Below are 25,713 nucleotides of genomic sequence, written 5' to 3' on the forward strand. Positions count from 1 at the left end.
CGGCCTCCCCAAGGTCAGGAAAGGTATTTCTCGGACTTCTCCGAACAGGGAACACCTGTGACTGAAGAGAGCTGCTTGGAGTTGTCTCTCGGGCTCCCCCATGCACTAACAATGTTTCCGGAATCCTGAGCGTGTGGAGGATCCACCAACGGTCGTCTGAGCGTGGGTGCTAACGGAAATCCTAAGCTCATCTCCCCTGAGGTTTTTCCTAATGTTTCTGTGCCAGGGAATGCTAAGGGGTTTTGCAGGATATCCCAGTGACAGAGGCTGCCTCCCCAAGGTCAGGGAAGTTATTTCTCGGACTTCCCCGTACAGGGAACACCTGTGACTGAAGAGAGCTGCGTGGAGTTGTCTCTCTACCTCCCCCACACACTGACAATGGTTCCGGAATACTGAGCGTGTGGAGGTTCCACCAACGGTCGTCAGCGCGTGGGTTCTAATGGAAAGCCTAAGCTCGTCTCCCCTGAGTGTTTTCCTTATGTCTCTGTGCCAGGGAATGTTTGTGGTGTTTGCAGGATATCCCAGTGACAGATGCTGTCTCCCCAAGTTCAGGGAAGGTATTTCTCAGACTTCCCCGAACAGGGAACACCTGTGACTTAAGAGAGTTGCGTGGAGTTCTCTCTCAAGCTCCCCCACGCACTGACAATGGTTCCAGAATCCTGAGCGTGGGGAGGTTCCACCAACGGTCGGCAGCGCGTGGGTTCTAACAGAAAGCCTAAGCTCGTCTTCCCTGAGGGTTTTCCTAATGTCTCTCTGCCAGGGAATGCTAGGGGTGTTTGTAGGATATCCCAGTGTCAGATGTTGATTCCCCAAGGTCAGGGAAGGTATTTCTCGGACTTCCCCGAACAGGGAACACCTGTGACTGAAGAGAGCTGCGTGGAGTTGTCTCTCGTACTCCCACACGCACTGACAATGTTTCCGGAATCCTGAGCGTGGGGAGGTTCCACCAAAGGTCGGCAGCGCGTGGGTTATAACGGAAAGCCTAAGCTCGCCTCCCCTGAGGGTTTTCCTAATGTCTCTGTGCCAGGGAATTGTAGGGGGGTTTGCAGGATATCCCAGTGAAAGAGGCTGCATCACAAAGGTCAGGGAATTTATTTCTCGGACTTCCCCGAACAGGGAACACGTGTGACTGTAGAGAGCTTCGTGGAGTTTTCTCTCGACCTCCCCCACGCACTGACAATTGTTCCGGAATCCTGAGCGTGGGGAGGTTCCACCAACGGTCGGCAGCACGTGGGTGCTAACGGAAATCCTAAGCTCGCCTCCCCTGAGGGTTTTCCTAATGTCTCTGTTCCAGGGAATGCTAAGGGGTTTTGCAGGATATCCCAGTGACAGAGGCTGCCTCCCCAAGTTCAGGGAAGTTATTTCTCGGACTTCCCCGAACAGGGAACACCTGTGACTGAAGAGAGCTGCGTGGAGTTGTCTCTCGGGCTCCCCCACCCACTGACAATGGTTCCGGAATCCTGAGCGTGGGGAGGTTCCACCAACGGTCGGCAGCGCGTGGGTCCTAACGGAAAGCCTAAGCTCGTCTCCCCTGAGTATTTTCCTAATGTCTCTGTGCCAGGGAATGCTTGTGGTGTTTGCAGGATATCCCAGTGACAGATGCTGTCTCCCCAAGTTCACGGAAGGTATTTCTCAGACTTCCCCGAACAGGGAACACCTGTGACTTAAGAGAGTTGCGTGGAGTTCTCTCTCAAGCTCCCCCACGCACTGACAATGGTTCCGGAATCCTGAGCGTGGGGAGGTTCCACCAACGGTCGTCAGCGCGTGGGTTCTAACGGAAAGCCTAAGCTCGTCTTCCCTGAGGGTTTTCCTAATGTCTCTGTGCCAGGGAATGCTAGGGGGGTTTGCAGAATATCCCAGTGACAGATGCTGATTCCCCAAGTTCATGGAAGTTATTTCTCGGACTTCCCCGTACAGGGAACACCTGTGAATGAAGAGAGTTTCGTGGAGTTGTCTCTCGAGCTCCCTCACGCACTGACAATGGTTCCGGAATCCTGAGCGTGGGGAGGTTCCACCAACGGTCGGCAGCACGTGGGTTCTAACGGAAAGCCTAAGCTCGTCTCCCCTGAGGGTTTTCCTAATGTCTCTGTGCCAGGGAATGCTAGGGGGTTTGCAGGATATCCCAGTGACAGAGGCTGCCTCCCCAATATCAGGGAAGGTATTTCTCGGACTTCCCCGAACAGGGAACACCTGTGAATGAAGAGAGCTGCGTGGAGTTGTCTCTCGAGCTCCCCCACGCACTGAAAATGGTTCCGGAATCCTGAGCGTGGGGAGGTTCGACCAACGGTCGGCAGCGCGTGGGTTCTAACGGAAAGCCTAAGCTCGTCTCCCCTGAGGTTTTTCCTAATGTCTCTGTGCCAGGGAATGCTAGGGGGATTTGCAGGATATCCCAGTGACAGAGGCTGCCTCCCCAAGGTCAGGGAATTTTTATCGGACTTCCCCGAACAGGGAACACCTGTGACTGAAGAGAGCTGCGTGGAGTTGTCTCTCGAGCTCCCCCATGCACTAACAATATTTCCGGAATCCTGAGCGTGGGGAGTATCCACCAACGGTCGTCAGCGCGTGGGTGCTAACGGAAATCCTAAGCTCGTCTCCCCTGAGGCTTTTCCTAATGTCTCTGTGCCAGGGAATGCTAAGGGGTATTGCAGGATATCCCAGTGACAGAGGCTGCCTCCCCAAGGTCAGGGAAGGTATTTCTCGGACTTCCCCGAACAGGGAACACCTGTGACTGAAGAGAGCTGCATGGAGTTGTCTCTCGAGCTCCCCCAAGCACTGGCAATGTTTCCGGAATCCTGAGCGTGGGGATGTTCCACCAACGGTCAGCAGCGCGTGGGTTCTAACGGAAAGCCTAAGCTCGTCTCCCCTGTGGGTTTTCCTAATATCTCTGTGCCAGGGAATCCTATGGGTGTTTGCAGGATATCCCAGTGACAGAGGCTGACTCCCCAAGTTCAGTTAAACTATTTCTCGGACTTCCCCGAATAGGGAACACCTGTGACTGAAGAGAGCTGCGTGGAGTTTTCTCTCGACCTCCCCCCGCACTGAAAATGGTTCCGGAATCCTGAACGTGGGGAGGTTCCACCAACGGTCGGCAGCGCGTGGGTTCTAACGGAAATTCTAAGCTCGTCTCCCCTGAGGGTTTTCCTAATATCTCTGTGCCAGGGAATCCTAGGGGTGTTTGCAGGATATCCCAGTGACAGAGTCTGACTCCCCAAGTTCAGTTAAACTATTTCTCGGACTTCCCCGAACAGGGAACACCTGTGACTGAAGAGAGCTGCGTGGAGTTTTCTCTCGACCTCCCCCCGCACTGAAAATGGTTCCGGAATCATGAGCGTGGGGAGGTTCCACCAACGGTCGGCAGCGCGTGGGTTCTAACGGAATGCCTAAGCTCGTCTCCCTTGAGGGTTTTCCTAATGTCTATGTGCCAGGGAATGCTAGGGGGGTTTTCAGGATATCCCAGTGACAGAGGCTGCCTCCCCAAAGTCAGGGAAGATATTTCTCGGACTTCCCTGAACAGGGAACACCTGTGACTGAAGAGAGCTGCGTGGAGTTGTCTCTCGTGCTCCCCCACGCACTGACAATGTTTCCGGAATCTTGAGCGTGGGGAGGTTCCACCAACGGTCGGCAGCGCGTGGGTTCTAACGGAAAGCCTAAGCTCGTCTCCCCTGAGGGTTTTCCTAATGTCTATGTGCCAGGGAATGCTAGGGGGTTTTGCAGGATATCCCAGTGACAGAGGCTGCCTCCCCAAAGTCAGGGAATTTATTTCTCGGACTTCCCCGAAAAGGGAACACCTGTGACTGAAGAGAGATGCGTGGAGTTGTCTCTCGTACTCCTCCACGCACTGACTATGTTTCCGGAATCCTGAGCGTGGGGAGGTTCCACCAACGGTCGGCAGCGCGTGGGTTCTAACGGAAAGCCTAAGCTCGTCTCCCCTGAGTGTTTTCCTTATGTCTCTGTGCCAGGGAATGCTTGTTTTTTGCAGGATATCCCAGTGCCATATGCTGTCTCCCCAAGTTCAGGGAAGTTATTTCTCTGACTTCCCCGAACAGGGAACACCTGTGACTTAAGAGAGTTGCGTGGAATTCTCTCTCTAGCTCCCACACACACACAATTGTTCCGGAATCCTGAGCGTGGGGAAGTTCCTCCAACGGTCGGCAGCGAGTGGGTTCTAACGGAAAGCCTAAGCTCGTCTTCCCTGAGGGTTTTCCAAATGTCTCTGTGCCAGGGAATGCTTGGGGGTTTGCAGGATATCCCAGTGACAGATGCTGATTCCCCAAGGTCAGGGAAGGTATTTCTCGGACTTCCCCGAACAGGGAACTCCTGTGAATGAAGAGAGCTTCGTGGAGTTGTCTCTCGAGCTCCCTCACGCACTGACAATGGTTCCGGAATCCTGAGCGTGTGGAGGTTCCACCAACGGTCGGCAGCGCGTGGGTTATAACGGAATGCCTAAGCTCGTCACCCCTGAGGGTTTTCCTCATGTCCCTGTGCCAGGGAATGCTAGGGGGATTTGCAGGATATCCCAGTGACAGAGGCTGCCTCCCCAATATCAGGGAAGGTATTTCTCGGACTTCCCCGAACAGGGAACACCTGTGACTGAAGAGAGCTGCGTGGAGTTGTCTCTCGATCTCCCCCACGCACTGACAATGTTTCGGATTCCTGAGCGTGGGGAGGTTCCACCAACGGTCGGCAGCGCGTGGGTTCTAACGGAAAGCCTAAGCTCGCCTCCCGAGAGGGTTTTCCTAATTTCTCTGTGCCAGGGAATGCTAGGGGGGTTTACAGGATATCCCAGTGACAGAGGATGCCTCCGCAAGGTCAGGGAAGTTATTTCTCGTACTTCCCCGAACAGGGAACACCTGTGAATGAATAGATCTGCGTGGAGTTGTCTCTCGAACTCCCCCAGGCACTGACAATGGTTCCGGAATCCTGAGCGTGGGGAGGTTCCACAAACGGTCGGCAGCGCGTGGGTTCTAACGGAATGCCTAAGCTCGTCTCCCCTCAGGGTTTTCCTAATTTCTCTGTGCCAGGGAATGCTAGGTGTGTTTGCAGGATATCCCAGTGACAGAGGCTGCCTCCCCAAGGTCTGGGAAGTTATTTCTCGGACTTCCCCGAACAGGGAACACCTGTGACTGAAGAGAGCTGCGTGGAGTTGTCTCTCGAGCTCCCCCATGCACTAACAATGTTTCCGGAATCCTGAGCGTTGGGAGGATCCACCAACGGTCGTCAGCGCGTGGGTCATAACGGAAAACCTAAGCTCGTCTCCCCTGAGGGTTTTCTAATATCTTGTGCCAGGGAATGCTAAGGGGTTTTGCAGGCTTTCCCAGTGACAGAGGCTGCCTCCCCAAGGTCAGGGAAGTTTTTTCTCGGACTTCCCCGAACAGGGAACACCTGTGACTGAAGAGAGCTGCGTGGAGTTGTCTCTCTAGCTCCCCCACCCACTGACAATGGTTCCGGAATCCTGAGCGTGGGGAGGTTCCACCAACGGTCGGCAGCGCATGGGTTCTAACGGAAAGCCTAAGCTCGCCTCCCCTGAGGGTTTTCCTAATTTCTCTGTGCCAGGGAATGCTAGGGGGGTTTGCAGGATATCCCAGTAATAGACGCTGCCTCCCCAAGGTCAGGGAAGGTATTTCTCGGACTTCCCCGAACAGGGAACACCTGTGACTGAAGAGAGCTGCGTGGAATTGTCTCTCGATCTCCCACACACACTGACAATGATTCCGGAATCCTGAGCGTGTGGAGGTTCCACCAACGGTCGGCAGCGCGTGCGTTATAACGGAATGCATAAGCTCGTCAACCCTGAGGGTTTTCCTAATGTCTCTGTGCCAGGGAATACTAGGGGGGTTTGTAGAATATCCCAGTGTCAGAGGCTGCCTCCCCAAGGTCAGGGAAGGTATTTCTCGGACTGCCCCGAACAGGGAACACCTGTGACTGAAGAGAGCTGCATGGAGTTGTCTCTCGATCTCCCCCACACACTGACAATGGTTCCGGAATCCTGAGCGTGGGGAGGTTCCACCAAAGGTCGGCAGCCCGTGGGATCTAACGGAATGCCTACGCTCGTCTCCCCTGAGGGTTTTCCTAATGTCTCTGTGCCAGGGAATGCTACGGTGGTTTGCAGGATATCCCAGTGACAGAGGCTGCCTCCCCAAGGTCAGGGAAGGTATTTCTCGGACTTCCCCGAACAGGGAACACCTGTGAATGAAGAGAGTTTTGTGGAGTGGTCTCTCGAGCTCCCTCACGCACTGACAATGGTTCCGGAATCCTGAGCGTGTGGAGGATCCACCAACGATCGACAGCGCGTGGGTTATAACGGAATGCCGAAGCTCGTCTCCCTTGAGGGGTTTCCTATGTCTCTGTGCCAGGGAATACTAGAGGGGTTTGCAGGATATCCCAGTGTCAGAGGCTACCTCCCCAAGGTAAGGGAAGGTATTTCTCGGACTTCCCCGAACAGGGAACACCTGTGACTGAAGAGAGCTGCGTGGAGTTGTTTCTCGAGCTCCCCCACGCACTGACAATGTTTCCGGATTCCTGAGCGTGGGGAGGTTCCACCAACGGTCGGCAGCGCGTGGGTTCTAACGGAATGCCGAAGCTCGTCTCCCCTGAGGGGTTTCTAATGTCTCTGTGCCAGGGAAAGCTAGGGAGGTTTGCAGGATATCCCAGTGACAGAGGCTGCCTCCCCAAAATCAGGGAAGGAATTTCTCGGACTTCCCCGAACAGGGAACACCTGTGACTGAAGAGAGCTGCGTGGATTTGTCTATCGTACTCCCCCACGCACTGACAATGGTTCCGGAATCCTGAGCGTGGGGAGGTTCCACCATCGGTCGGCATCGCGTGGATTCTAACGGAAAGCCTAAGCTCGCCTCCCCTGAGGGTTTTACTAATATCTCTGTGCCAGGGAATGCTAGGGGGTTTTGCAGGATATCCCAGTGACAGAAGCTGCCTCCCCAAATTCAGGGAAGTATTTCTCGGACTTCCCCGAACAGGGAACACCTCTGACTGAAGAGAGCTGCGTGGAGTTTTCTCTCGAGCTCCCCCACGCACTGACAATGTTTCCGGAATCCTGAGCGTGGGGAGAATCCACCAACGGTCGTCAGCGCGTGGGTCTAGCGGAAATCCAAACTCGTCTCCCCTGAGGGTTTTCCTAATTTCTCTGTGCCAAGGAATGATAAGGGGTTTGGCAGGATATCCCAGTGACAGAGGCTGCCTCCCCAAGTTCAGGGAAGTTATTTCTCGGACTTCCCCGTACAGGGAACACTTGTGACTGAAGAGAGATGCGTGGAGTTGTCTCTCTAGCTCCCCCAACCACTGACAATGGTTCCGGAATCCTGAGCGTGGGGAGGTTCCACCAACGGTCGGCAGCCCGTGGGTTCTAACGGAATGCCTACGCTCGTCTCCCCTGAGGGTTTTCCTAATGTCTCTGTGCCAGGGAATGCAAGGGGAGTTTGCAGGATATCCCAGTGACAGAGGCTGCCTGCCCAAGGTCAGAAAAGGTATTTCTCGGACTTCCCCGAACAGGGAACACCTGTGAGTGAAGAGAGCTGTGTGGATTTGTCTCTCGAACTCCCCCACGCACTGACAATGGTTCCGGAATCCTGAGCGTGGGGAGGTTCCACCAAAGGTCGGCAGCGCGTGGGTCCTAACGGAAAGCCTAAGCTCGTCTCCCCTGAGTGTTTTCCTTATGTCTCTGTGCCAGGGAATGCTTGTGGTGTTTGCAGGATACCCCAGTGACAGATGCTGTCTCCCCAAGTTCAGGAAAGGTATTTCTCAGACTTCCCCGAACAGGGAAAACCTGTGACTTAAGAGAGTTGCGTGGAGTTCTCTCTCAAGCTCCCCCACGCACTGACAATGGTTCCGGAATCCTGAGCGTGGGGAAGTTCCACCAACGGTCGGCAGCGTGTGGGTTCTAACGGAAAGACTAAGCTCTTCTTCCCTGAGGGTTTTCCTAATGTCTCTGTGCCAGGGAATGCTAGGGGGGTTTGCAGGATATCCCAGTGACAGATGCTGATTCCCCAAGTTCAGGGAAGGTATTTCTCGGACTTCCCCGAACAGGGAACACCTGTGAATGAAGAGAGCTTCGTGGAGTTGTCTCTCGAGCTCCCTCACGCACTGACAATGGTTCCGGAATCCTGAGCGTGTGGAGGTTCAACCAACGGTCGGCAGCGCTTGGGTTATAACGGAATGCCTAAGCTCGTCAACCCTGAGGGGTTTCCTAATGTCTCTGTGCCAGGGAATACTAGGGGGGTTTGCAGGATATCCCAGTGTCAGAGGCTGCCTCCCCAAGATCAGGGAAGGTATTTCTCGGACTTCCCCGAACAGGGAACACCTGTGAATGAAGAGAGCTTCGTGGAGTTGTCTCTCGAGATCCCTCATGCACTGACAATGGTTCCGGAATCCTGAGCGTGTGGAGGTTCCACCAACGGTCGGCAGCGCGTGCGTTATAACGGAATGCCTAAGCTCGTCACCCCTGAGGGTTTTCCAAATATCTCTGTGTTAGGGAATGCTAGGGGGGTTTGCAGGATATCCCAGTAAAGAGGCTGCCTCCCCAAGGTCAGTGAAGGTATTTCACGGACTTCCCCGAACAGGGAACACCTGTGACTGAAGAGAGTTGCGTGGAGTTCTCTCTCGAACTCCCCCACACACTGACAATTGTTCCGGAATCCTGAGCGTGGGGAGGTTCCACCAACGGTCGGCAGCGCGTGGGTACTAACGGAATGCCTAAGCTCGTCTCCCCTGAGGGTTTTCCTAATGTCTCTGTGCCAGGGAATGCTAGGGGTGTTTGCAGGATATCCCAGTGTCAGAGGCTGCCTCCCCAAGATCAGGGAAGGTATTTCCCGGACTTCCCCGAAAAGCGAACACCTGTGACTGAAGAGAGCTGCGTGGAGTTGTCTCTCGATCTCCCCCACACACTGACAATGGTTCTGGAATCCTGAGCGTGGGGAGGTTCCACCAACGGTCGGCAGCGCGTGGGTTCTAACGGAATGCCTAAGCTCGTCTCCCCTGAGGTTTTTCCTAATGTCTCTGTGCCAGGGAATGCTAAGGGGTTTTGCAGGATATCCCAGTGACAGAGGCTGCCTCCCCAAGGTCTGGGAAGTTATTTCTCGGACTTCCCCGAACAGGGAACACCTGTGACTGAAGAGAGATGCGTGGAGTTGTCTCTCTAGATCCCCCACCCACTGACAATGGTTCCGGAATCCTGAGCGTGGGGAGGTTCCACCAACGGTCGTCAGCGCGTGGGTTCTAACGGAAAGCTTCAGCTCGTCTCCCCTGAGTGTTTTCCTTATGTCTCTGTGCCAGGGAATGCTTGTGGTGTTTGCAGGATATCCCAGTGACAGATGCTGTCTCCCCAAGTTCAGGGAAGGTATTTCTCCGACTTCCCCGAACAGGGAACACCTGTGAATTAATAGAGCTTCGTGGAGTTATATCTCGAGTTCCCTCACGCACTGACATTGTTTCCGGAATCCTGAGCGTGGGGAGGTTCCACCAACGGTCGGCAGCGCATGGGTTCTAACGGAATGCCTAAGCTCGTCTCCCCTGAGGGTTTTCCTAATGTCTCTGTGCCAGGGAATGCTAGGGGTGTTTGCAGGATATCCCAGTGTCAGAGGCTGCCTCCCCAAGATCAGGGAAGGTATTTTTCGGACTTCCCCGAAAAGCGAACACATTGTGACTGAAGAGAACTGCGTGGAGTTGTCTCTCGATCTCCCCCACACACTGACAATGGTTCCGGAATCCTGAGCGTGGGGAGGTTCCACCAACTGTCGGCAGCGCGTGGGTTCTAACGGAATGCCTAAGCTCGTCTCCCCTGAGGTTTTTCCTAATGTCTCTGTGCCAGGGAATGCTAAAGGGTTTTGCAGGATATCCCAGTGACAGAGGCTGCCTCCCCAAGGTCTGGGAAGTTATTTCTCGGACTTCCCCGAACAGGGAACACCTGTGACTGAAGAGAGATGCGTGGAGTTGTCTCTCTAGATCCCCCACCCACTGACAATAGTTCCGGAATCCTGAGCGTGGGGAGGTTCCACCAACGGTCGGCAGCGCGTGGGTTCTAACGGAAAGCCTAAGCTCATCTCCCCTGAGGGTTTTCCTAATGTCTCTGTGCCAGGGAATTCTAGGGGGGTTTGCAGGATATCCCAGTGAAAGAGGCTGCCTCCCCAAAGTCAGGGAAGTTATTTCTCGGACTTCCCCGAACACGGAACACCTGTGACTGAAGAGAGCTGCGTGGAGTTGTCTCTCGAGCTCCCCCACGCACTGAATATGGTTCCGGAATCCTGAGCGTGGGGAGGTTCCACCAACGGTCGGCAGCGCGTGGGTTCTAACGGAAAGCCTAAGCTCGTCTCCCCTGAGGGTTTTCCTAATGTCTCTGTGCCAGGGAATGCTAGGGGGGTTTGCAGGATCTCCCAGAGACAGAGGCTGCCTCCCCAAGGTCAGGGAAGGTATTTCTCGGACTTCCCCGAACAGGGAACACCTGAGAATGAAGAGAGATGAGTGGAGTTGTCTCTCGAGCTCCCCCACGCACTGACAATTGTTCCGGAATCCTGAGCGTGGGGAGGTTCCACCAACGGTCGGCAGCGCTTGGGTTCTAACGGAAAGCCTAAGCTCGTCTCCCCTGAGTGTTTTCCTAATGAATCTGTGCCAGGGAATGCTCGGGGGGTTTGCAGAATATCCCAGTGACAGAGGCTGCCTCCCCAAAGTCAGGGAAGCTATTTCTCGTACTTCCCCAAACAGGGAACACCTGTGACTGAAGAGAGCTGCATGGAGTTGTCTCTCGAGCTCCCCCACGCACTGACAATGGTTCCGGAATCCTGAGCGTGGGGAGGTTCCACCAATGGTCGGCAGCGCTTGGGTTCTAACGGAAAGCCTAAGCTCGTCTCCCCTGAGGGTTTTCCTAATGTCTCTGTGCCAGGGTATGCTAGGGGGTTTTGCAGGATATCCCAGTGACAGAGGCTGCCTCCCCAAGTTCAGGGAAGGAATTTCTCGGACTTCCCCGAACAGGGAACACCTGTGACTGAAGAGAGATGCGTGGAGTTGTCTCTCGAGCTCCCCGATTCACTGACAATTGTTCCGGAATCCTGAGCGTGGGGAGGTTCCACCAACGGTCGTCAGTGAGTGGGTTCTAACGGAAAGCCTACGCTCGTCTCCCTTGAGGTTTTTCCTAATGTCTCTGTGCCAGGGATTGCTAGGGGTTTTGCAGGAAATCCCAGAGACAGAGGCTGCCTCCCCAAGTTCAGGGAAGGTATTTCTCGGACTTCCCCAAACAGGGAACACCTGTGACTGAAGAGAGCTGCGTGGAGTTGTCTCTCGAGCTCCCCCACGCACTGACAATTGTACCGGAATCCTGAGCGTGGTGAGGATCCACCAACGGTCGGCAGCGGGTGGGTTCTAACGGAAAGCCTAAGCTCGTCTCCCCTGAGCGTTTTCCTAATGTCTCTGTGCCAGGGAATGTAAGGGGGGTTTGCAGGATATCCCAGTGACAGAGGCTGCCTCCCCAAGATCATGGAAGGTACTTCTCGGACTTCCCCGAAAATGGAACTCCTGTGACTGAAGAGAGCTGCGTGGAGTTGTCTCTCAAGCTCCCCCACGCCCTGACAATATTTCCGGAATCCTGTGTGTAGGGAGGTTCCACCAACGGTCGGCAGCACGTGGGTTCTAACGGAAAGCCTAAGCTCGTGTCCCCTGACAGTTTTTCTAATGTCTCTGTGCCAGGGAATGCTTGGGGTGTTTGCAGGGTATCCCAGTGACAGAGGGTGACTCCCCAAGGTCAGGGAAGGTACTTCTCGGACTTCCCCGAACAGGGAACACCTGTGACTGAAGAGAGCTGCGTGGAGTTGTCTCTCGAGATCCCCCACGCCCTGACAATGGTTCCGGAATCCTGAGCGTGGGGAGGTTCCACCAACGGTCAGCAGCGGGTGGGTTCTAACGGAAAGCCTAAGCTCGTCTCCCCTGAGGGTTTTCCTAATGTCTCTGTGCCAGGGAATGCTAGGGGGGTTTGCAGGATATCCCAGGGCAGAGGCTGCCTCCACAAGGTCAGGGTAGGTTCTTCTCGGACTTCCCCGTGCAGGGAAAAACTGTGACTGAAGAGAGCTGCGTGGAGTTGTCTCTCGAGCTCCCCCACGCCCTGACAATGTTTCCGGAATCCTGAGCGTGGGGAGGTTCCACCAACGTTCGGCAGCGCGTGGGTTCTAACGGAAAGCCTAAGCTCGTCTCCCCTGAGGGTTTTCCTAATGTCTCCGTGCCAGGGAATGCTAGGGGGGTTTGCAGGATATCCCAGTGACAGACGCTGCACCACAAGGTCAGGGAAGGTACTTCTCGGACTTCCCCGAACAGGGAACACCTGTGACTGAAGAGAGCTGCCTGGAGTTGTCTCTCTAGCTCCCACACACCCTGACAATGTTTCCGGAATCCTGAGCGTGGGGAGGTTCCACCAACGGTCGGCAGCGCTTGGGTTCTAACGGAAAGCCTAAGCTCGTCTCCCCTGAGGGTTTTCCTAATGTCTCTGTGCCAGGGTATGCTAGGGGCTTTTGCAGGATATCCCAGTGACAGAGGCTGCCTCCCCAAGTTCAGGGAAGGAATTTCTCGGACTTCCCCGAACAGGGAACACCTGTGACTGAAGAGAGTTGCGTGGAGTTGTCTCTCGAGCTCCCCGATGCAATGACAATTGTTCCGGAATACTGAGCGTGGGGAGGTTCCACCAACGGTCGTCTGCGAGTGGGTTCTAACGGAAAGCCTACGCTCGTCACCCTTCAGGGTTTTCCTAATGTCTCTGTGCCAGGGATTGCTAGGGGTTTTGCAGGATATCCCAGAGACAGAGGCTGCCTCCCCAAGGTCAGGGAAGGTATTTCTCGGACTTCCCCAAACAGGGAACACCTGTGAGTGAAGAGAGCTGCGTGGAGTTGTCTCTCGAGCTCCCCCACGCACTGACAATTGTACCGGAATCCTGAGCGTGGGGAGAATCCACCAACGGTCGGCAGCGGGTGGGTTCTAACGGAAAGCCTAAGCTCGTCTCCCCTGAGGGTTTTCCTAATGTCTCTGTGCCAGGGAATGTTAGGGGGTTTTGCAGGATATCCCAGGGTCAGAGGCTGCCTCCCCATGGTCATGAAAGGTACTTCTCGGACTTCCCAGAACAGGGAACACCTGTGACTGAAGAGAGCTGCGTGGAGTTGTCTCTCAAGCTCCCCCACGCCCTGACAATATTTACGGAATCCTGTGTGTCGGGAGGTTCCAACAACGGTCGGCAGCGCGTGGGTTCTAACGGAAAGCCTTAGCTCGTGTCCCCTGACGGTTTTTCTAATGTCTCTGTGCCAGGGAATGCTTGGGGGGTTTGCAGGGTATCCCAATGGCAGAGGGTGCCTCCTCAAGGTCAGGGAAGGTACTTCTCGGACTTCCCCGAACAGGGAACACCTGTGACTGAAGAGAGATGCATGGAGTTGTCTCTCGAGCTCCCCCACACAATGACAATGGTTCCGGAATCCTGAGCGTGGGGAGGTTGCCCCAACGGTCGGCAGCGCGTGGGTTCTAACGGAAAGCCTAAGCTCATTCCCCCTGAGAGTTTTCCTAATGTCTCTGTGCCAGGGAATGCTAGGGGGGTTTGCAGGGTGTCCCAGTGACAGAGGCTGCCTCCCCAAAGTCAGGGAAGGTACTTCTCGGACTTCCCCGAGCAGGGAACACCTGTGACTGAAGAGAGCTGCGTGGAGTTGTCTCTCGATCTCCCCCACGCACTGACAATGGTTCCGGAATCCTGAGCGTGGGGAGGTTCCACCAACGGTCGGCAGTGCGTGGGTTCAAGGAAAGCCTAAGCTCCTCTCCCCTGAGGGTTTTCCTAATATCTCTGTGCCAGGGAATGCTAGGGGGGCTTGTAGGGTATCCCAGTGACAGTGGCTGATTCCCCAAGTTCAGGGAATGTTTTTCTCGTACTTCCCCGAGTAGGGAACTGCTGTGACTGAAGAGAGCTGCGTGGAGATTCTCTCGAGCTCCCCCACGCCCTGACAATGGTTCCGGAATCCTGAGCGTGGGGAGGTTCCACCAACTGTCAGTAGCGCGTGGGTTCTAACGGAAAGCCTAAGCTCGTATCCCCTGAGGGTTTTCCTAATGTCTCTGTGCCAGGGAATGCTAGGGGGGTTTGCAGGATATCCCAGTGACAGAGGCTGCCTCCCCAAAGTCAGGGAAGTTATTTCTCGGACTTCGCCGTAACGTGAACACCTGTGACTGAAGAGAGCTGCGTGGAGTTGTCTCTCGAGATCCGCCACGCACTGACAATTGTTCCGGAATCCTGAGCGTGGGGAGGTTCCACCAACGGTCGGCAGCGAGTGGGTTCTAACGGAAAGCCTAAGCTCGTCTCCCCTGAGGGTTTTCCTAATGTCTCTGTGCCACGGAATGCTAGGGGGGTTTGCAGGATATCCCAGTGACAGAGGCTGCCTCCCCAAAGTCAGGGAAGTTATTTCTCGGACTTACCCGTACAGGGAACACCTGTGACTGAAGAGAGCTGCGTGGAGTTGTCTCTCGAGCTCCCCAACGCACTGACAATATTTCCGGAATCCTCAGCGTGGGGAGGTTCCACCAACGGTCGGCAGCGCGTGGGTTCTAACGGAATGCCTAAGCTCGTCTCCCCTGAGGGTTTTCCTAATGTCTCTGTGCCAGGGAATGCTAGGGGGGTTTGCAGGATATCCCAGTGACAGAGGCTGCCTCCCCAAGATCAGGGAAGTTATTTCTCGGACTTCCCCGAACAGGGAACACCTGTGACTGAAGAGAGCTGCGTGGAGTTGTCTCTCGAGCTCCCCCACGCACTGACATTGGTTCCGGAATCCTGAGCGTGGGGAGGTACCACCAACGGTCGGCAGCGCGTGGGTTCTAACGGAAAGCCTAAGCTCGTCTCCCCTGAGTGTTTTCCTAATGTGTCTGTGCCAGGGAATGCTAGGGGGGTTTGCAGGTTATCCCAGTGACAGAGGCTGCCTCCCCAAGGTCAGGGAAGATGTTTCTTAGACTTCCCCGAACAGGGAACACCTGTGACTGAAGAGAGCTGCGTGGAGTTGTCTCTCGAACTCCCCCACGCACTGACAATGGTTCCGGAATCCTGAGCGTGGGGAGGTTCCACCAACCGTCGGCAGCGCGTGGGTTCTAACGGAAAGCCTAAGCTCGCCTCCCCTGAGGGTTTTCCTAATATCTCTGAGCCAGGGAATGCTAGGGGTGTTTACAGGATATTCCAGTGACAGTGGCTGCCTCCCCAAGTTCAGGGAAGGTATTTCTCGGACTTCCCCGAACAGGGAACACCTGTGACTGAAGAGAGCTGCGTGGAGTTGTCTCTCGAGCTCCCCCACGCACTGACAATGTTTCCGGAAACCTGAGCGTGGGGAGGTTCCACCAACGGTCGGCAGCGCGTGGGTTCTAACGGAATGCCTAAGCTCGTCTCCCCTGAGGGTTTTCCTAATGTCTCTGTGCAGGGAATGTTGGGGGGTTTGCAGGATATCCCAGTGACAGAGGCTGCCTCCCCAAGTTCAGGGAAGGTATTTCTCGGACTTCCCTGAACAGGGAACACCTGTGACTGAAGAGAGATGCGTGGAGTTGTCTCTCGAGCTCCCCCACGCAATGACAATTTTTCCGGAATCCTGAGCGAGAGGAGGATCCACCAACGGTCGGCAGCGCGTGGGTTCTAACGGAAAGCCTAAGCTCGTCTCCCCTGAGGGTTTTCCTAGTGTCTCTGTGACAGGGAACGCTAGGGGGGTTTGCAAGATATCCCAGTGACAGAGGCTGCCTCCCCAAGGTCAGGGAAGGTATTTCTCGGACTTCCGCGAACAGGGAACACCAGTGACTCAAGAGAGCTGCGTGGAGTTGTCTCTCGAGCTCCCCCACGCACTGACAATGGTTCCGGAATCCTGAGCTTGGGGAGGTTCCACCAACGGTCGGCAGCGCTTGGGTTCTAACGGAAAGCCTAAGCTCGTCTCCCCTGAGGGTTTTCCTAATGTCTCTGTGCCAGCGAAAGCTAGGGGGGTTTGCAGGATATCCCAGTGACAGAGGCTGCCTCCCCAAGGTCAGGGAAGGTATTTCTCGGTCTTCCCCGAACAGGGAACACCTGTGACTGAAGAGAGCTTCGTGGAGTTGTCTCTCGTGCTCACCCACGCACTGACAATGTTTCCGGAATCCTGAGCGTGGGGAGGTTCCACCAACGGTCGGCAGCGTGTGGGTTCTAACGGAATGCCTAAGCTCGTCTACCCTGAGGGTTTTCCTAATGTCTCTGTGCCAGGAAATGCTAGGGGGGTTTGCAGGATATCCCAGTGACAGAAGCTGCATCCCCAAGGTCCGGGAAGGTATTTCTCGGACTTCCCCGAAACGGGAACACCTGTGACTGAAGAGAGCTGCGTGGAGTTGTCTCTCGGGCTCCCCCACGCCCTGAAAATGGTTCCGCAGTCCTGAGCGTGGGGAGGTTCCATCAACGGTCGGCAGCGCGTGGGTTCTAACGGAAAGCCTAAGCTCGTCTCCCCTGAGGGTTTTCCTAATGTCTCTGTGCCAGGGAATGCTTGGGGTGTTTGCAGGTTATCCCAGTGACAGAGGCTGCCTCCCCAAGGTCAGGGAAGGTACTTCTCAGACTTCCCCGAGCAGGGAACACCTGTGACTGAAGAGAGCTGCGTGGAGTTGTCTCTTGGGCTCCCCCACGCCCTGAAAATGGTTCCGGAATCCTGAGCGTGGGGAGGTTCCACCAACGGTCGGCAGCGTGTGGGTTCTAACGGAAAGCCTAAGCTCGTCTCCCCTGAGGGTTTTCCTAATATCTCTGTGCCAGGAATTCCTAAGGGGGTTTGCAGGGTATCCCAGTGACAGAGGCTGCCTCCCCAAGGTCAGGGAAGGTACTTCTCGGACTTCCCCGAACAGGGAACACCTGTGACTGAAGAGAGCTGCGTGGAGTTGTCTCTCGAGCTCCCCCACGTCCTGACAATGGTTCCGGAATCCTGAGCGTGGGGAGGTTCCACCAACGGTCGGCAGTGCGTGGGTTCTAACGGTAAGCCGAAGCTCGTCTCCGCTGAGGGTTTTCCTTGTGTCTCTGTGCAGGGAATATTGGGGGGTTTGCAGGATATCCCAGTGACAGAGGCTGCATCCCCAATGTCAGGGAAGTTATTTCTCGGACTTCCCCGAACAGGGAACACCTGTGACTGAAGAGAGCTGCGTGGAGTTTTCTCTCGACCTCCCCCGGCACTGACAATTTTTCCGGAATCCTGAGCGTGGGGAGGTTCCACCAACGGTCGGCAGCGCGTGGGTTCTAACGGAAAGTCTAAGCTCGACTCCCCTGAGGGTTTTCCTCATGTCTCTGTGCCAGGGAATGCTAAGGGTGTTTGCAGGATATCCCAGTGACAGAGGCTGCGTCCCCAAGTCAGGGAAGGTATTTCTCGGACTTCCCCGAGCAGGGAACACCTGTGACTGAAGAGAGCTGCGTGGACTTGTCTCTCGAGCTCCCCCACGCACTGAAAATGGTTCCGGAATCCTGAGCGTGGGGTGGTTCCACCAACGGTCGGCAGCGCTTGGGTTCTAACGGAAAGCCTAAGTTCGCCTCCCCTGAGGGTTTTCCTAATTTCTCTGTGCCAGGGAATGCTAGGGGGGTTTGCAGGATATCCCAGTGACAGAGGCTGCCTCCCCAAGGTCAGGGAAGGTATTTCTCGGACTTCCCCGAACAGGGAACACCTGTGACTGAAGAGAGCTGCGTGGAGTTGTCTCTCGAGCTCCCCCACGCACTGACAATGTTTCCGGAAACCTGAGCGTGGGGAGGTTCCACCAACGGTCGGCAGCGCGTGGGTTCTAACGGAATGCCTAAGCTCGTCTCCCCTGAGGGTTTTCCTAATGTCTCTGTGCAGGGAATGTTGGGGGGTTTGCAGGATATCCCAGTGACAGAGGCTGCCTCCCCAAGTTCAGGGAAGGTATTTCTCGGACTTCCCTGAACAGGGAACACCTGTGACTGAAGAGAGATGCGTGGAGTTTTCTCTCGAGCTCCCCCACGCAATGACAATTTTTCCGGAATCCTGAGCGAGAGGAGGTTCCACCAACGGTCGGCAGCGCGTGGGTTCTAACGGAAAGCCTAAGCTCGTCTCCCCTGAGGGTTTTCCTAGTGTCTCTGTGACAGGGAACGCTAGGGGGCTTTGCAAGATATCCCAGTGACAGAGGCTGCCTCCCCAAGGTCAGGGAAGGTATTTCTCGGACTTCCGCGAACAGGGAACACCAGTGACTCAAGAGAGCGGCGTGGAGTTGTCTCTCGAGCTCCCCCACGCACTGACAATGGTTCCGGATTCCTGACCTTGGGGAGGTTCCACCAACGGTCGGCAGCGCTTGGGTTCTAACGGAAAGCCTAAGCTCGTCTCCCCTGAGGGTTTTCCTAATGTCTCTGTGCCAGCGAAAGCTAGGGGGGTTTGCAGGATATCCCAGTGACAGAGGCTGCCTCCCCAAGGTCAGGGAAGGTATTTCTCGGTCTTCCCCGAACAGGGAACACCTGTGACTGAAGAGAGCTTCGTGGAGTTGTCTCTCGTGCTCACCCACGCACTGACAATGTTTCCGGAATCCTGAGCGTGGGGAGGTTCCACCAACGGTCGGCAGCGTGTGGGTTCTAACGGAATGCCTGAGCTCGTCTACCCTGAGGGTTTTCCTAATGTCTCTGTGCCAGGAAATGCTAGGGGGGTTTGCAGGATATCCCAGTGACAGAAGCTGCATCCCCAAGGTCCGGGAAGGTATTTCTCGGACTTCCCCGAAACGGGAACACCTGTGACTGAAGAGAGCTGCGTGGAGTTGTCTCTCGGGCTCCCCCACGCCCTGAAAATGGTTCCGCAATCCTGAGCGTGGGGAGGTTCCACCAACGGTCGGCAGCGCGTGGGTTCTAACGGAAAGCCTAAGCTCGTCTCCCCTGAGGGTTTTCCTAATGTCTCTGTGCCAGGGAATGCTAGGGGTGTTTGCAGGTTATCCCAGTGACAGAGGCTGCCTCCCCAAGGTCAGGGAAGGTACTTCTCGGACTTCCCCGAGCAGGGAACACCTGTGACTGAAGAGAGCTGCGTGGAGTTGTCTCTCGGGCTCCCCCACGCCCTGAAAATGGTTCCGGAATCCTGAGCGTGGGGAGGTTCCACCAACGGTCGGCAGCGTGTGGGTTCTAACGGAAAGCCTAAGCTCGTCTCCCCTGAGGGTTTTCCTAATATCTCTGTGCCAGGAATTCCTAAGGGGGTTTGCAGGGTATCCCAGAGACAGAGGCTGCCTCCCCAAGGTCAGGGAAGGTACTTCTCGGACTTCCCCGAACAGGGAACACCTGTGACTGAAGAGAGCTGCGTGGAGTTGTCTCTCGAGCTCCCCCACGCCCTGACAATGGTTCCGGAATCCTGAGCGAAGGGAGGTTCCACCAACGGTCGGCAGTGCGTGGGTTCTAACGGTAAGCCTAAGCTCGTCTCCGCTGAGGGTTTTCCTTGTGTCTCTGTGCAGGGAATATTGGGGGGTTTGCAGGATATCCCAGTGACAGAGGCTGCATCCCCAATGTCAGGGAAGGTATTTCTCGGACTTCTCCGAACAGGGAACACCTGTGACTGAAGAGAGCTGCGTGGAGTTTTCTCTCGAACTCCCCCGGCACTGACAATTTTTCCGGAATCCTGAGCGTGGGGAGGTTCCACCAACGGTCGGCAGCGCGTGGGTTCTAACGGAAAGTCTAAGCTCGACTCCCCTGAGGGTTTTCCTCATGTCTCTGTGCCAGGGAATGCTAAGGGTGTTTGCAGGATATCCCAGTGAAAGAGGCTGCCTCCCCAAGTCAGGGAAGGTATTTCTCGGACTTCCCCGAGCAGGGAACACCTGTGACTGAAGAGCCTGCGTGGACTTGTCTCTCGAGCTCCCCCACGCACTGAAAATGGTTCCGGAATCCTGAGCGTGGGGTGGTTCCACCAACGGTCGGCAGCGCTTGGGTTCTAACGGAAAGCCTAAGCTCGCCTCCCCTGAGGTTTTTCCTAATTTCTCTGTGCCAGGAAATGCTAGGGGGGTTTGCAGGATATCCCAGTGACAGAGGCTGCCTCACCAAGGTCAGGGAAGCTATTTCTCGGACTTCCCCGAAGAGGGAACACCTGTGACTGAAGAGAGCTGCGTGGAGTTGTCTCTCTATTTCCCCCACACACTGACAATGGTTCCGGAATCCTGAGCGTGGGGTGGTTACACCAACGGTCGGCAGCGCGTGGGTTCTAACGGAATGCCTAAGCTCGTCTCCCCTGAGGGTTTTCCTAATGTCTATGTGCCAGGGAATGCTAGGGGTGTTTGCAGGATATCCCAGTGACAGAGGCTGCCTCCCCAAAGTCAGGGAAGGTATTTCTCGGACTTCCCCGAACAGGGAACACCTGTGAATGAAGAGAGCAGCGTGGAGTTGTCTCTCGGGCTCCCCCACGCACTGACAATGGTTCCGGAATCCTGAGCGTGGGGAGGTTCCACCAACGGTCGGCAGCGCGTGGGTTCTAACGGAAAGCCTAAGCTCGTCTCCCCTGAGGGTTTTCCTAATGTCTCTGTGCCAGGGAATTCTAGGGGGGTTTGCAGGATATCCCAGTGAAAGAGGCTGCCTACACAAGGTCAGGGAAGGTATTTCTCGGACTTCCGCGAACAGGGAAGAGCTGTGACTGAAGAGAGCTGCGTGGACTTGTCTCTCGACCTACCCCACGCACTGACAATTGTTCCGGAATCCTGAGAGTGGGAATGTTCCAAAAACGGTTGGCAGCGCGTGGTTTTAAACGGAAAGCCTAAGCTCGTCTCCCCTGATGGTTTTCCTAATGTCTGTGTGCCAGGGAATTCTAGAGGTGATTTCAGGATATACCAGTGAAAGAGGCTTCCTCCCCAAGGTCAGGGAAGGTATTTCTCGGACTTCCCCGAACAGGGAACACCTGTGACTGAAGAGAGCTGCGTGGAGTTTTCTCTCGACCTCCCCCGGCACTGACAATTGTTCCGGAATCCTGAGCGTGGGGAGGTTCCACCAACGGTCGGCAGCGCGTGGGTTCTAACGGAAAGTCTAAGCTCATCTCCCCTGAGTGTTTTCCTCATGTCTCTGTGCCAGGGAATGCTAAGGGTGTTTGCAGGATATCCCAGTGACAGAGGCTGCCTCCCCAAGTCAGGGAAGGTATTTCTCGGACTTCCCCGAACAGGGAACACCTGTGACTGAAGAGAGCTGCGTGGACTTATCTCTCCAGCTCCCCCACGCACTGACAATGGTTCCGGAATCCTGAGCTTGGGGTGGTTCCACCAACGGTCGGCAGCGCTTGGGTTCTAACGGAAAGCCTAAGCTCGCCTCCCCTGAGGGTTTTCCTAATTTCTCTGTGCCAGGGAATGCTAGGGGGGTTTGCAGGATATCCCAGTGACAGAGGCTGCCTCCCCAAGGTCAGGGAAGGTATTTCTCGGACTTCCCCGAACAGGGAACACCTGTGACTGAAGAGAGCTGCGTGGAGTTGTCTCTCGATCTCTCCCACACACTGACAATGGTTCCGGAATCCTGAGCGTGGGGAGGTTCCACCAACGGTCGGCAGGGCGTGGGTTCCAACGGAATGCCTAAGCTCGTCTCCCCTGAGGATTTTCCTAATGTCTATATGCCAGGGAATGCTAGGGGTGTTTGCAGGATATCCCAATGACAGAGGCTGCCTCCCCAATTCAGGGAAGGTATTTCTCGGACGTCCCCGAGCAGGGAACACCTGTGACTGAAGAGAGCTGCGTGGAGTTGTCTCTCGTACTCCCCCATGCACTGACAATGGTTCCGGAATCCTGAGCGTGGGAAGGTTCCACCAACGGTCGGCAGCGCGTGGGTTCTAACGGAAAGCCTAAGCTCGTCTCCCCTGAGGGTTTTCCTAATGTCTCTGTGCCAGGGAATTCTAAGGGGGTTTGCAGGATATCCTAGTGTAAGAGGCTGCCTACCCAAGGTCAGTGAAGGTATTTCTCGGACTTCCCCGAACAGGGAACACCTGTGACTGAAGAGAGCTTCGTGGAGTTTTCTCTCGACCTACCCTATGCAATGACAATTGTTCCGGAATCCTGAGCGTGGGGAGGTTCCACCAACGGTCGGCAGCGCGTGGGTTCTAACGGAAAGTCTAAGCTCTTCTCCCCTGAGGGTTTTCCTCATGTCTCTGTGCCAGAGAATGCTAGGGGGGTTTGCAGGATATCCCAGTGAAAGAGACTGCCTCCCCAAGTTCAGGGAAGGTATTTCTCGGACTTCCCCGAACAGGGAACACTGTGACTGAAGAGAGCTGCGTGGACTTGTCTCTCGCGCTCCCCCACGCACTGACAATGGTTCCGGAATCCTGAGCTTGGGGTGGTTCCACCAACGGTCGGCAGCGCTTGGGTTCTAACGGAAAGCCTAAGCTCGCCTCCCCTGAGGGTTTTCCTAATTTCTCTGTGCCAGGAAATGCTAGGGGGGTTTGCAGGATATCCCAGTGACAGAGGCTGCCTCCCCAAGGTCAGGGAAGGTATTTCTCGGACTTCCCCGAACAGGGAACACCTGTGACTGAAGAGAGCTGCGTGGAGTTGTCTCTCGATCTCTCCCACACACTGACAATGGTTCCGGAATCCTGAGCGTGGGGAGGTTCCACCAACGGTCGGCAGGGCGTGGGTTCCAACGGAATGCCTAAGCTCGTCTCCCCTGAGGGTTTTCCTAATGTCTATGTGCCAGGGAATGCTAGTGGGGTTTGCAGGATATCCCAATGACAGAGGCTGCCTCCCCAATTCAGGGAAGGTATTTCTCGGACGTCCCCGAGCAGGGAACACCTGTGACTGAAGAGAGCTGCGTGGAGTTGTCTCTCGTACTCCCCCATGCACTGACAATGGTTCCGGAATCCTGAGCGTGGGAAGGTTCCACCAACGGTCGGCAGCGCGTGGGTTCTAACGGAAAGCCTAAGCTCGTCTCCCCTGAGGGTTTTCCTAATGACTCTGTGCCAGGGAATTCTAAGGGGGTTTGCAGGATATCCTAGTGTAAGAGGCTGCCTACCCAAGGTCAGTGAAGGTATTTCTCGGACTTCCCCGAACAGGGAACACCTGTGACTGAAGAGAGCTTCGTGGAGTTTTCTCTCGACCTACCCTATGCAATGACAATTGTTCCGGAATCCTGAGCGTGGGGAGGTTCCACCAACGGTCGGCAGCGCGTGGGTTCTAACGGAAAGTCTAAGCTCGTCTCCCCTGAGTGTTTTCCTCATGTCTCTGTGCCAGGGAATGCTAAGGGTGTTTGCAGGATATCCCAGTGACAGAGGCTGCCTCCCCAAGTCAGGGAAGGTATTTCTCGGACTTCCCCGAACAGGGAAAACCTGTGACTGAAGAGAGCTGCGTGGACTTATCTCTCCAGCTCCCCCACGCACTGACAATGGTTCCGGAATCCTGAGCTTGGGGTGGTTCCACCAACGGTCGGCAGCGCTTGGGTTCTAACGGAAAGCCTAAGCTCGCCTCCCCTGAGGGTTTTCCTAATTTCTCTGTGCCAGGGAATGCTAGGGGGGTTTGCAGGATATCCCAGTGACAGAGGCTGCCTCCCCAAGGTCAGGGAAGGTATTTCTCGGACTTCCCCGAACAGGGAACACCTGTGACTGAAGAGAGCTGCGTGGAGTTGTCTCTCGATCTCTCCCACACACTGACAATGGTTCCGGAATCCTGAGCGTGGGGAGGTTCCACCAACGGTCGGCAGGGCGTGGGTTCCGACGGAATGCCTAAGCTCGTCTCCCCTGAGGATTTTCCTAATGTCTATATGCCAGGGAATGATAGGGGTGTTTGCAGGATATCCCAATGACAGAGGCTGCCTCCCCAATTCAGGGAAGGTATTTCTCGGACGTCCCCGAGCAGGGAACACCTGTGACTGAAGAGAGCTGCGTGGAGTTGTCTCTCGTACTCCCCCATGCACTGACAATGGTTCCGGAATCCTGAGCGTGGGAAGGTTCCACCAACGGTCGGCAGCGCGTGGGTTCTAACGGAAAGCCTAAGCTCGTCTCCCCTGAGGGTTTTCCTAATGTCTCTGTGCCAGGGAATTCTAAGGGGGTTTGCAGGATATCCTAGTGTAAGAGGCTGCCAACCCAAGGTCAGTGAAGGTATTTCTCGGACTTCCCCGAACAGGGAACACCTGTGACTGAAGAGAGCTTCGTGGAGTTTTCTCTCGACCTACCCTATGCAATGACAATTGTTCCGGAATCCTGAGCGTGGGGAGGTTCCACCAACGGTCGGCAGCGCGTGGGTTCTAACGGAAAGTCTAAGCTCGTCTCCCCTGAGGGTTTTCCTCATGTCTCTGTGCCAGAGAATGCTAGGGGGGTTTGCAGGATATCCCAGTGAAAGAGACTGCCTCCCCAAGTTCAGGGAAGGTATTTCTCGGACTTCCCCGAACAGGGAACACTGTGACTGAAGAGAGCTGCGTGGACTTGTCTCTCGCGCTCCCCCACGCACTGACAATCGTTTCGGAATCCTGAGCGTGGGGAGGTTCCACCAACGGTCGGCAGCGCATGGGTTCTAACGGAAAGCCTATTCACGCCTCCCCTGAGGGTTTTCCTAATTTCTCTGTGCCAGGGAATGCTAGGGGGATTTGCAGGATATCCCAGTGACAGAGGCTGCCTACCCAAGTTCAGGGAAGGTATTTCTCGGACTTCCCCATACAGGGAACACCTGTGACTAAAGAGAGCTGCGTGGAATTGTCTCTCGATCTCCCGCACACACTGACAATGGTTCCGGAATCCTGAGCGTGGGGAGGTTCCACCAACGGTCGGCAGCGCGTGGGTTCTAACGGAATGCCTAAGCTCATCTCCCCTGAGGGTTTTCCTAATGTCTATGTGCCAGGGAATGCTAGGGGGGTTTGCAGGATATCCCAGTGACAGTGGCTGCCTCCCCAAAGTCAGGGAAGTTATTTCTCGGACTTCCCCGTAAAGGGACCGCCTGTGACTGAAGAGAGCTGCGTGGAGTTGTCTCTCGTACTCCCCCACGCACAGACAATGTTTCCGGAATCCTGAGCGTGGGGAGGTTCCACCAACGGTCGGTAGCGCGTGGGTTCTAACGGAATGTCTAATCTCGCCTCCCATGAGTGTTTTCCTAATTTCTCTGTGCCAGGGTATGCTAGGGGGGTTTGCAGGATATCCCAGTGACAGAGGCTGCCTTCCCAAGTTCAGGGAAGGTATTTCTCGGACTTCCCCAAACAGGGAACACCTGTGACTGAAGAGAGCTGCGTGGAGTTGTCTCTCGAGCTCCCCCACGCACTGACAATGGCTCCGGAATCCTGAGCTTGGGGTGGTTCCACCAACGGTCGGCAGCGCTTGGGTTCTAACGGAAAGCCTAAGCTCGCCTCCCCTGAGGGTTTTCCTAATTTCTCTGTGCCAGGAAATGCTAGGGGGGTTTGCAGGATATCCCAGTGACAGAGGCTGCCTCCCCAAGGTCAGGGAAGGTATTTCTCGGACTTCCCCGAACAGGGAACTCCTGTGACTGAAGAGAGCTGCGTGGAGTTGTCTCTCGATCTCTCCCACACACTGACAATGGTTCCGGAATCCTAAGCGTGGGGAGGTTCCACCAACGGTCGGCAGGGCGTGGGTTCCAACGGAATGCCTAAGCTCGTCTCCCCTGAGGGTTTTCCTAATGTCTATGTGCCAGGGAATGCTAGTGGGGTTTGCAGGATATCCCAATGACAGAGGCTGCCTCCCCAATTCAGGGAAGGTATTTCTCGGACGTCCCCGAGCAGGGAACACCTGTGACTGAAGAGAGCTGCGTGGAGTTGTCTCTCGTACTCCCCCATGCACTGACAATGGTTCCGGAATCCTG

Source organism: Vicugna pacos, unplaced genomic scaffold (assembly GCF_048564905.1).
Source record: "Vicugna pacos unplaced genomic scaffold, VicPac4 SAC-SAT, whole genome shotgun sequence".
Lineage (NCBI taxonomy): Eukaryota > Metazoa > Chordata > Mammalia > Artiodactyla > Camelidae > Vicugna > Vicugna pacos.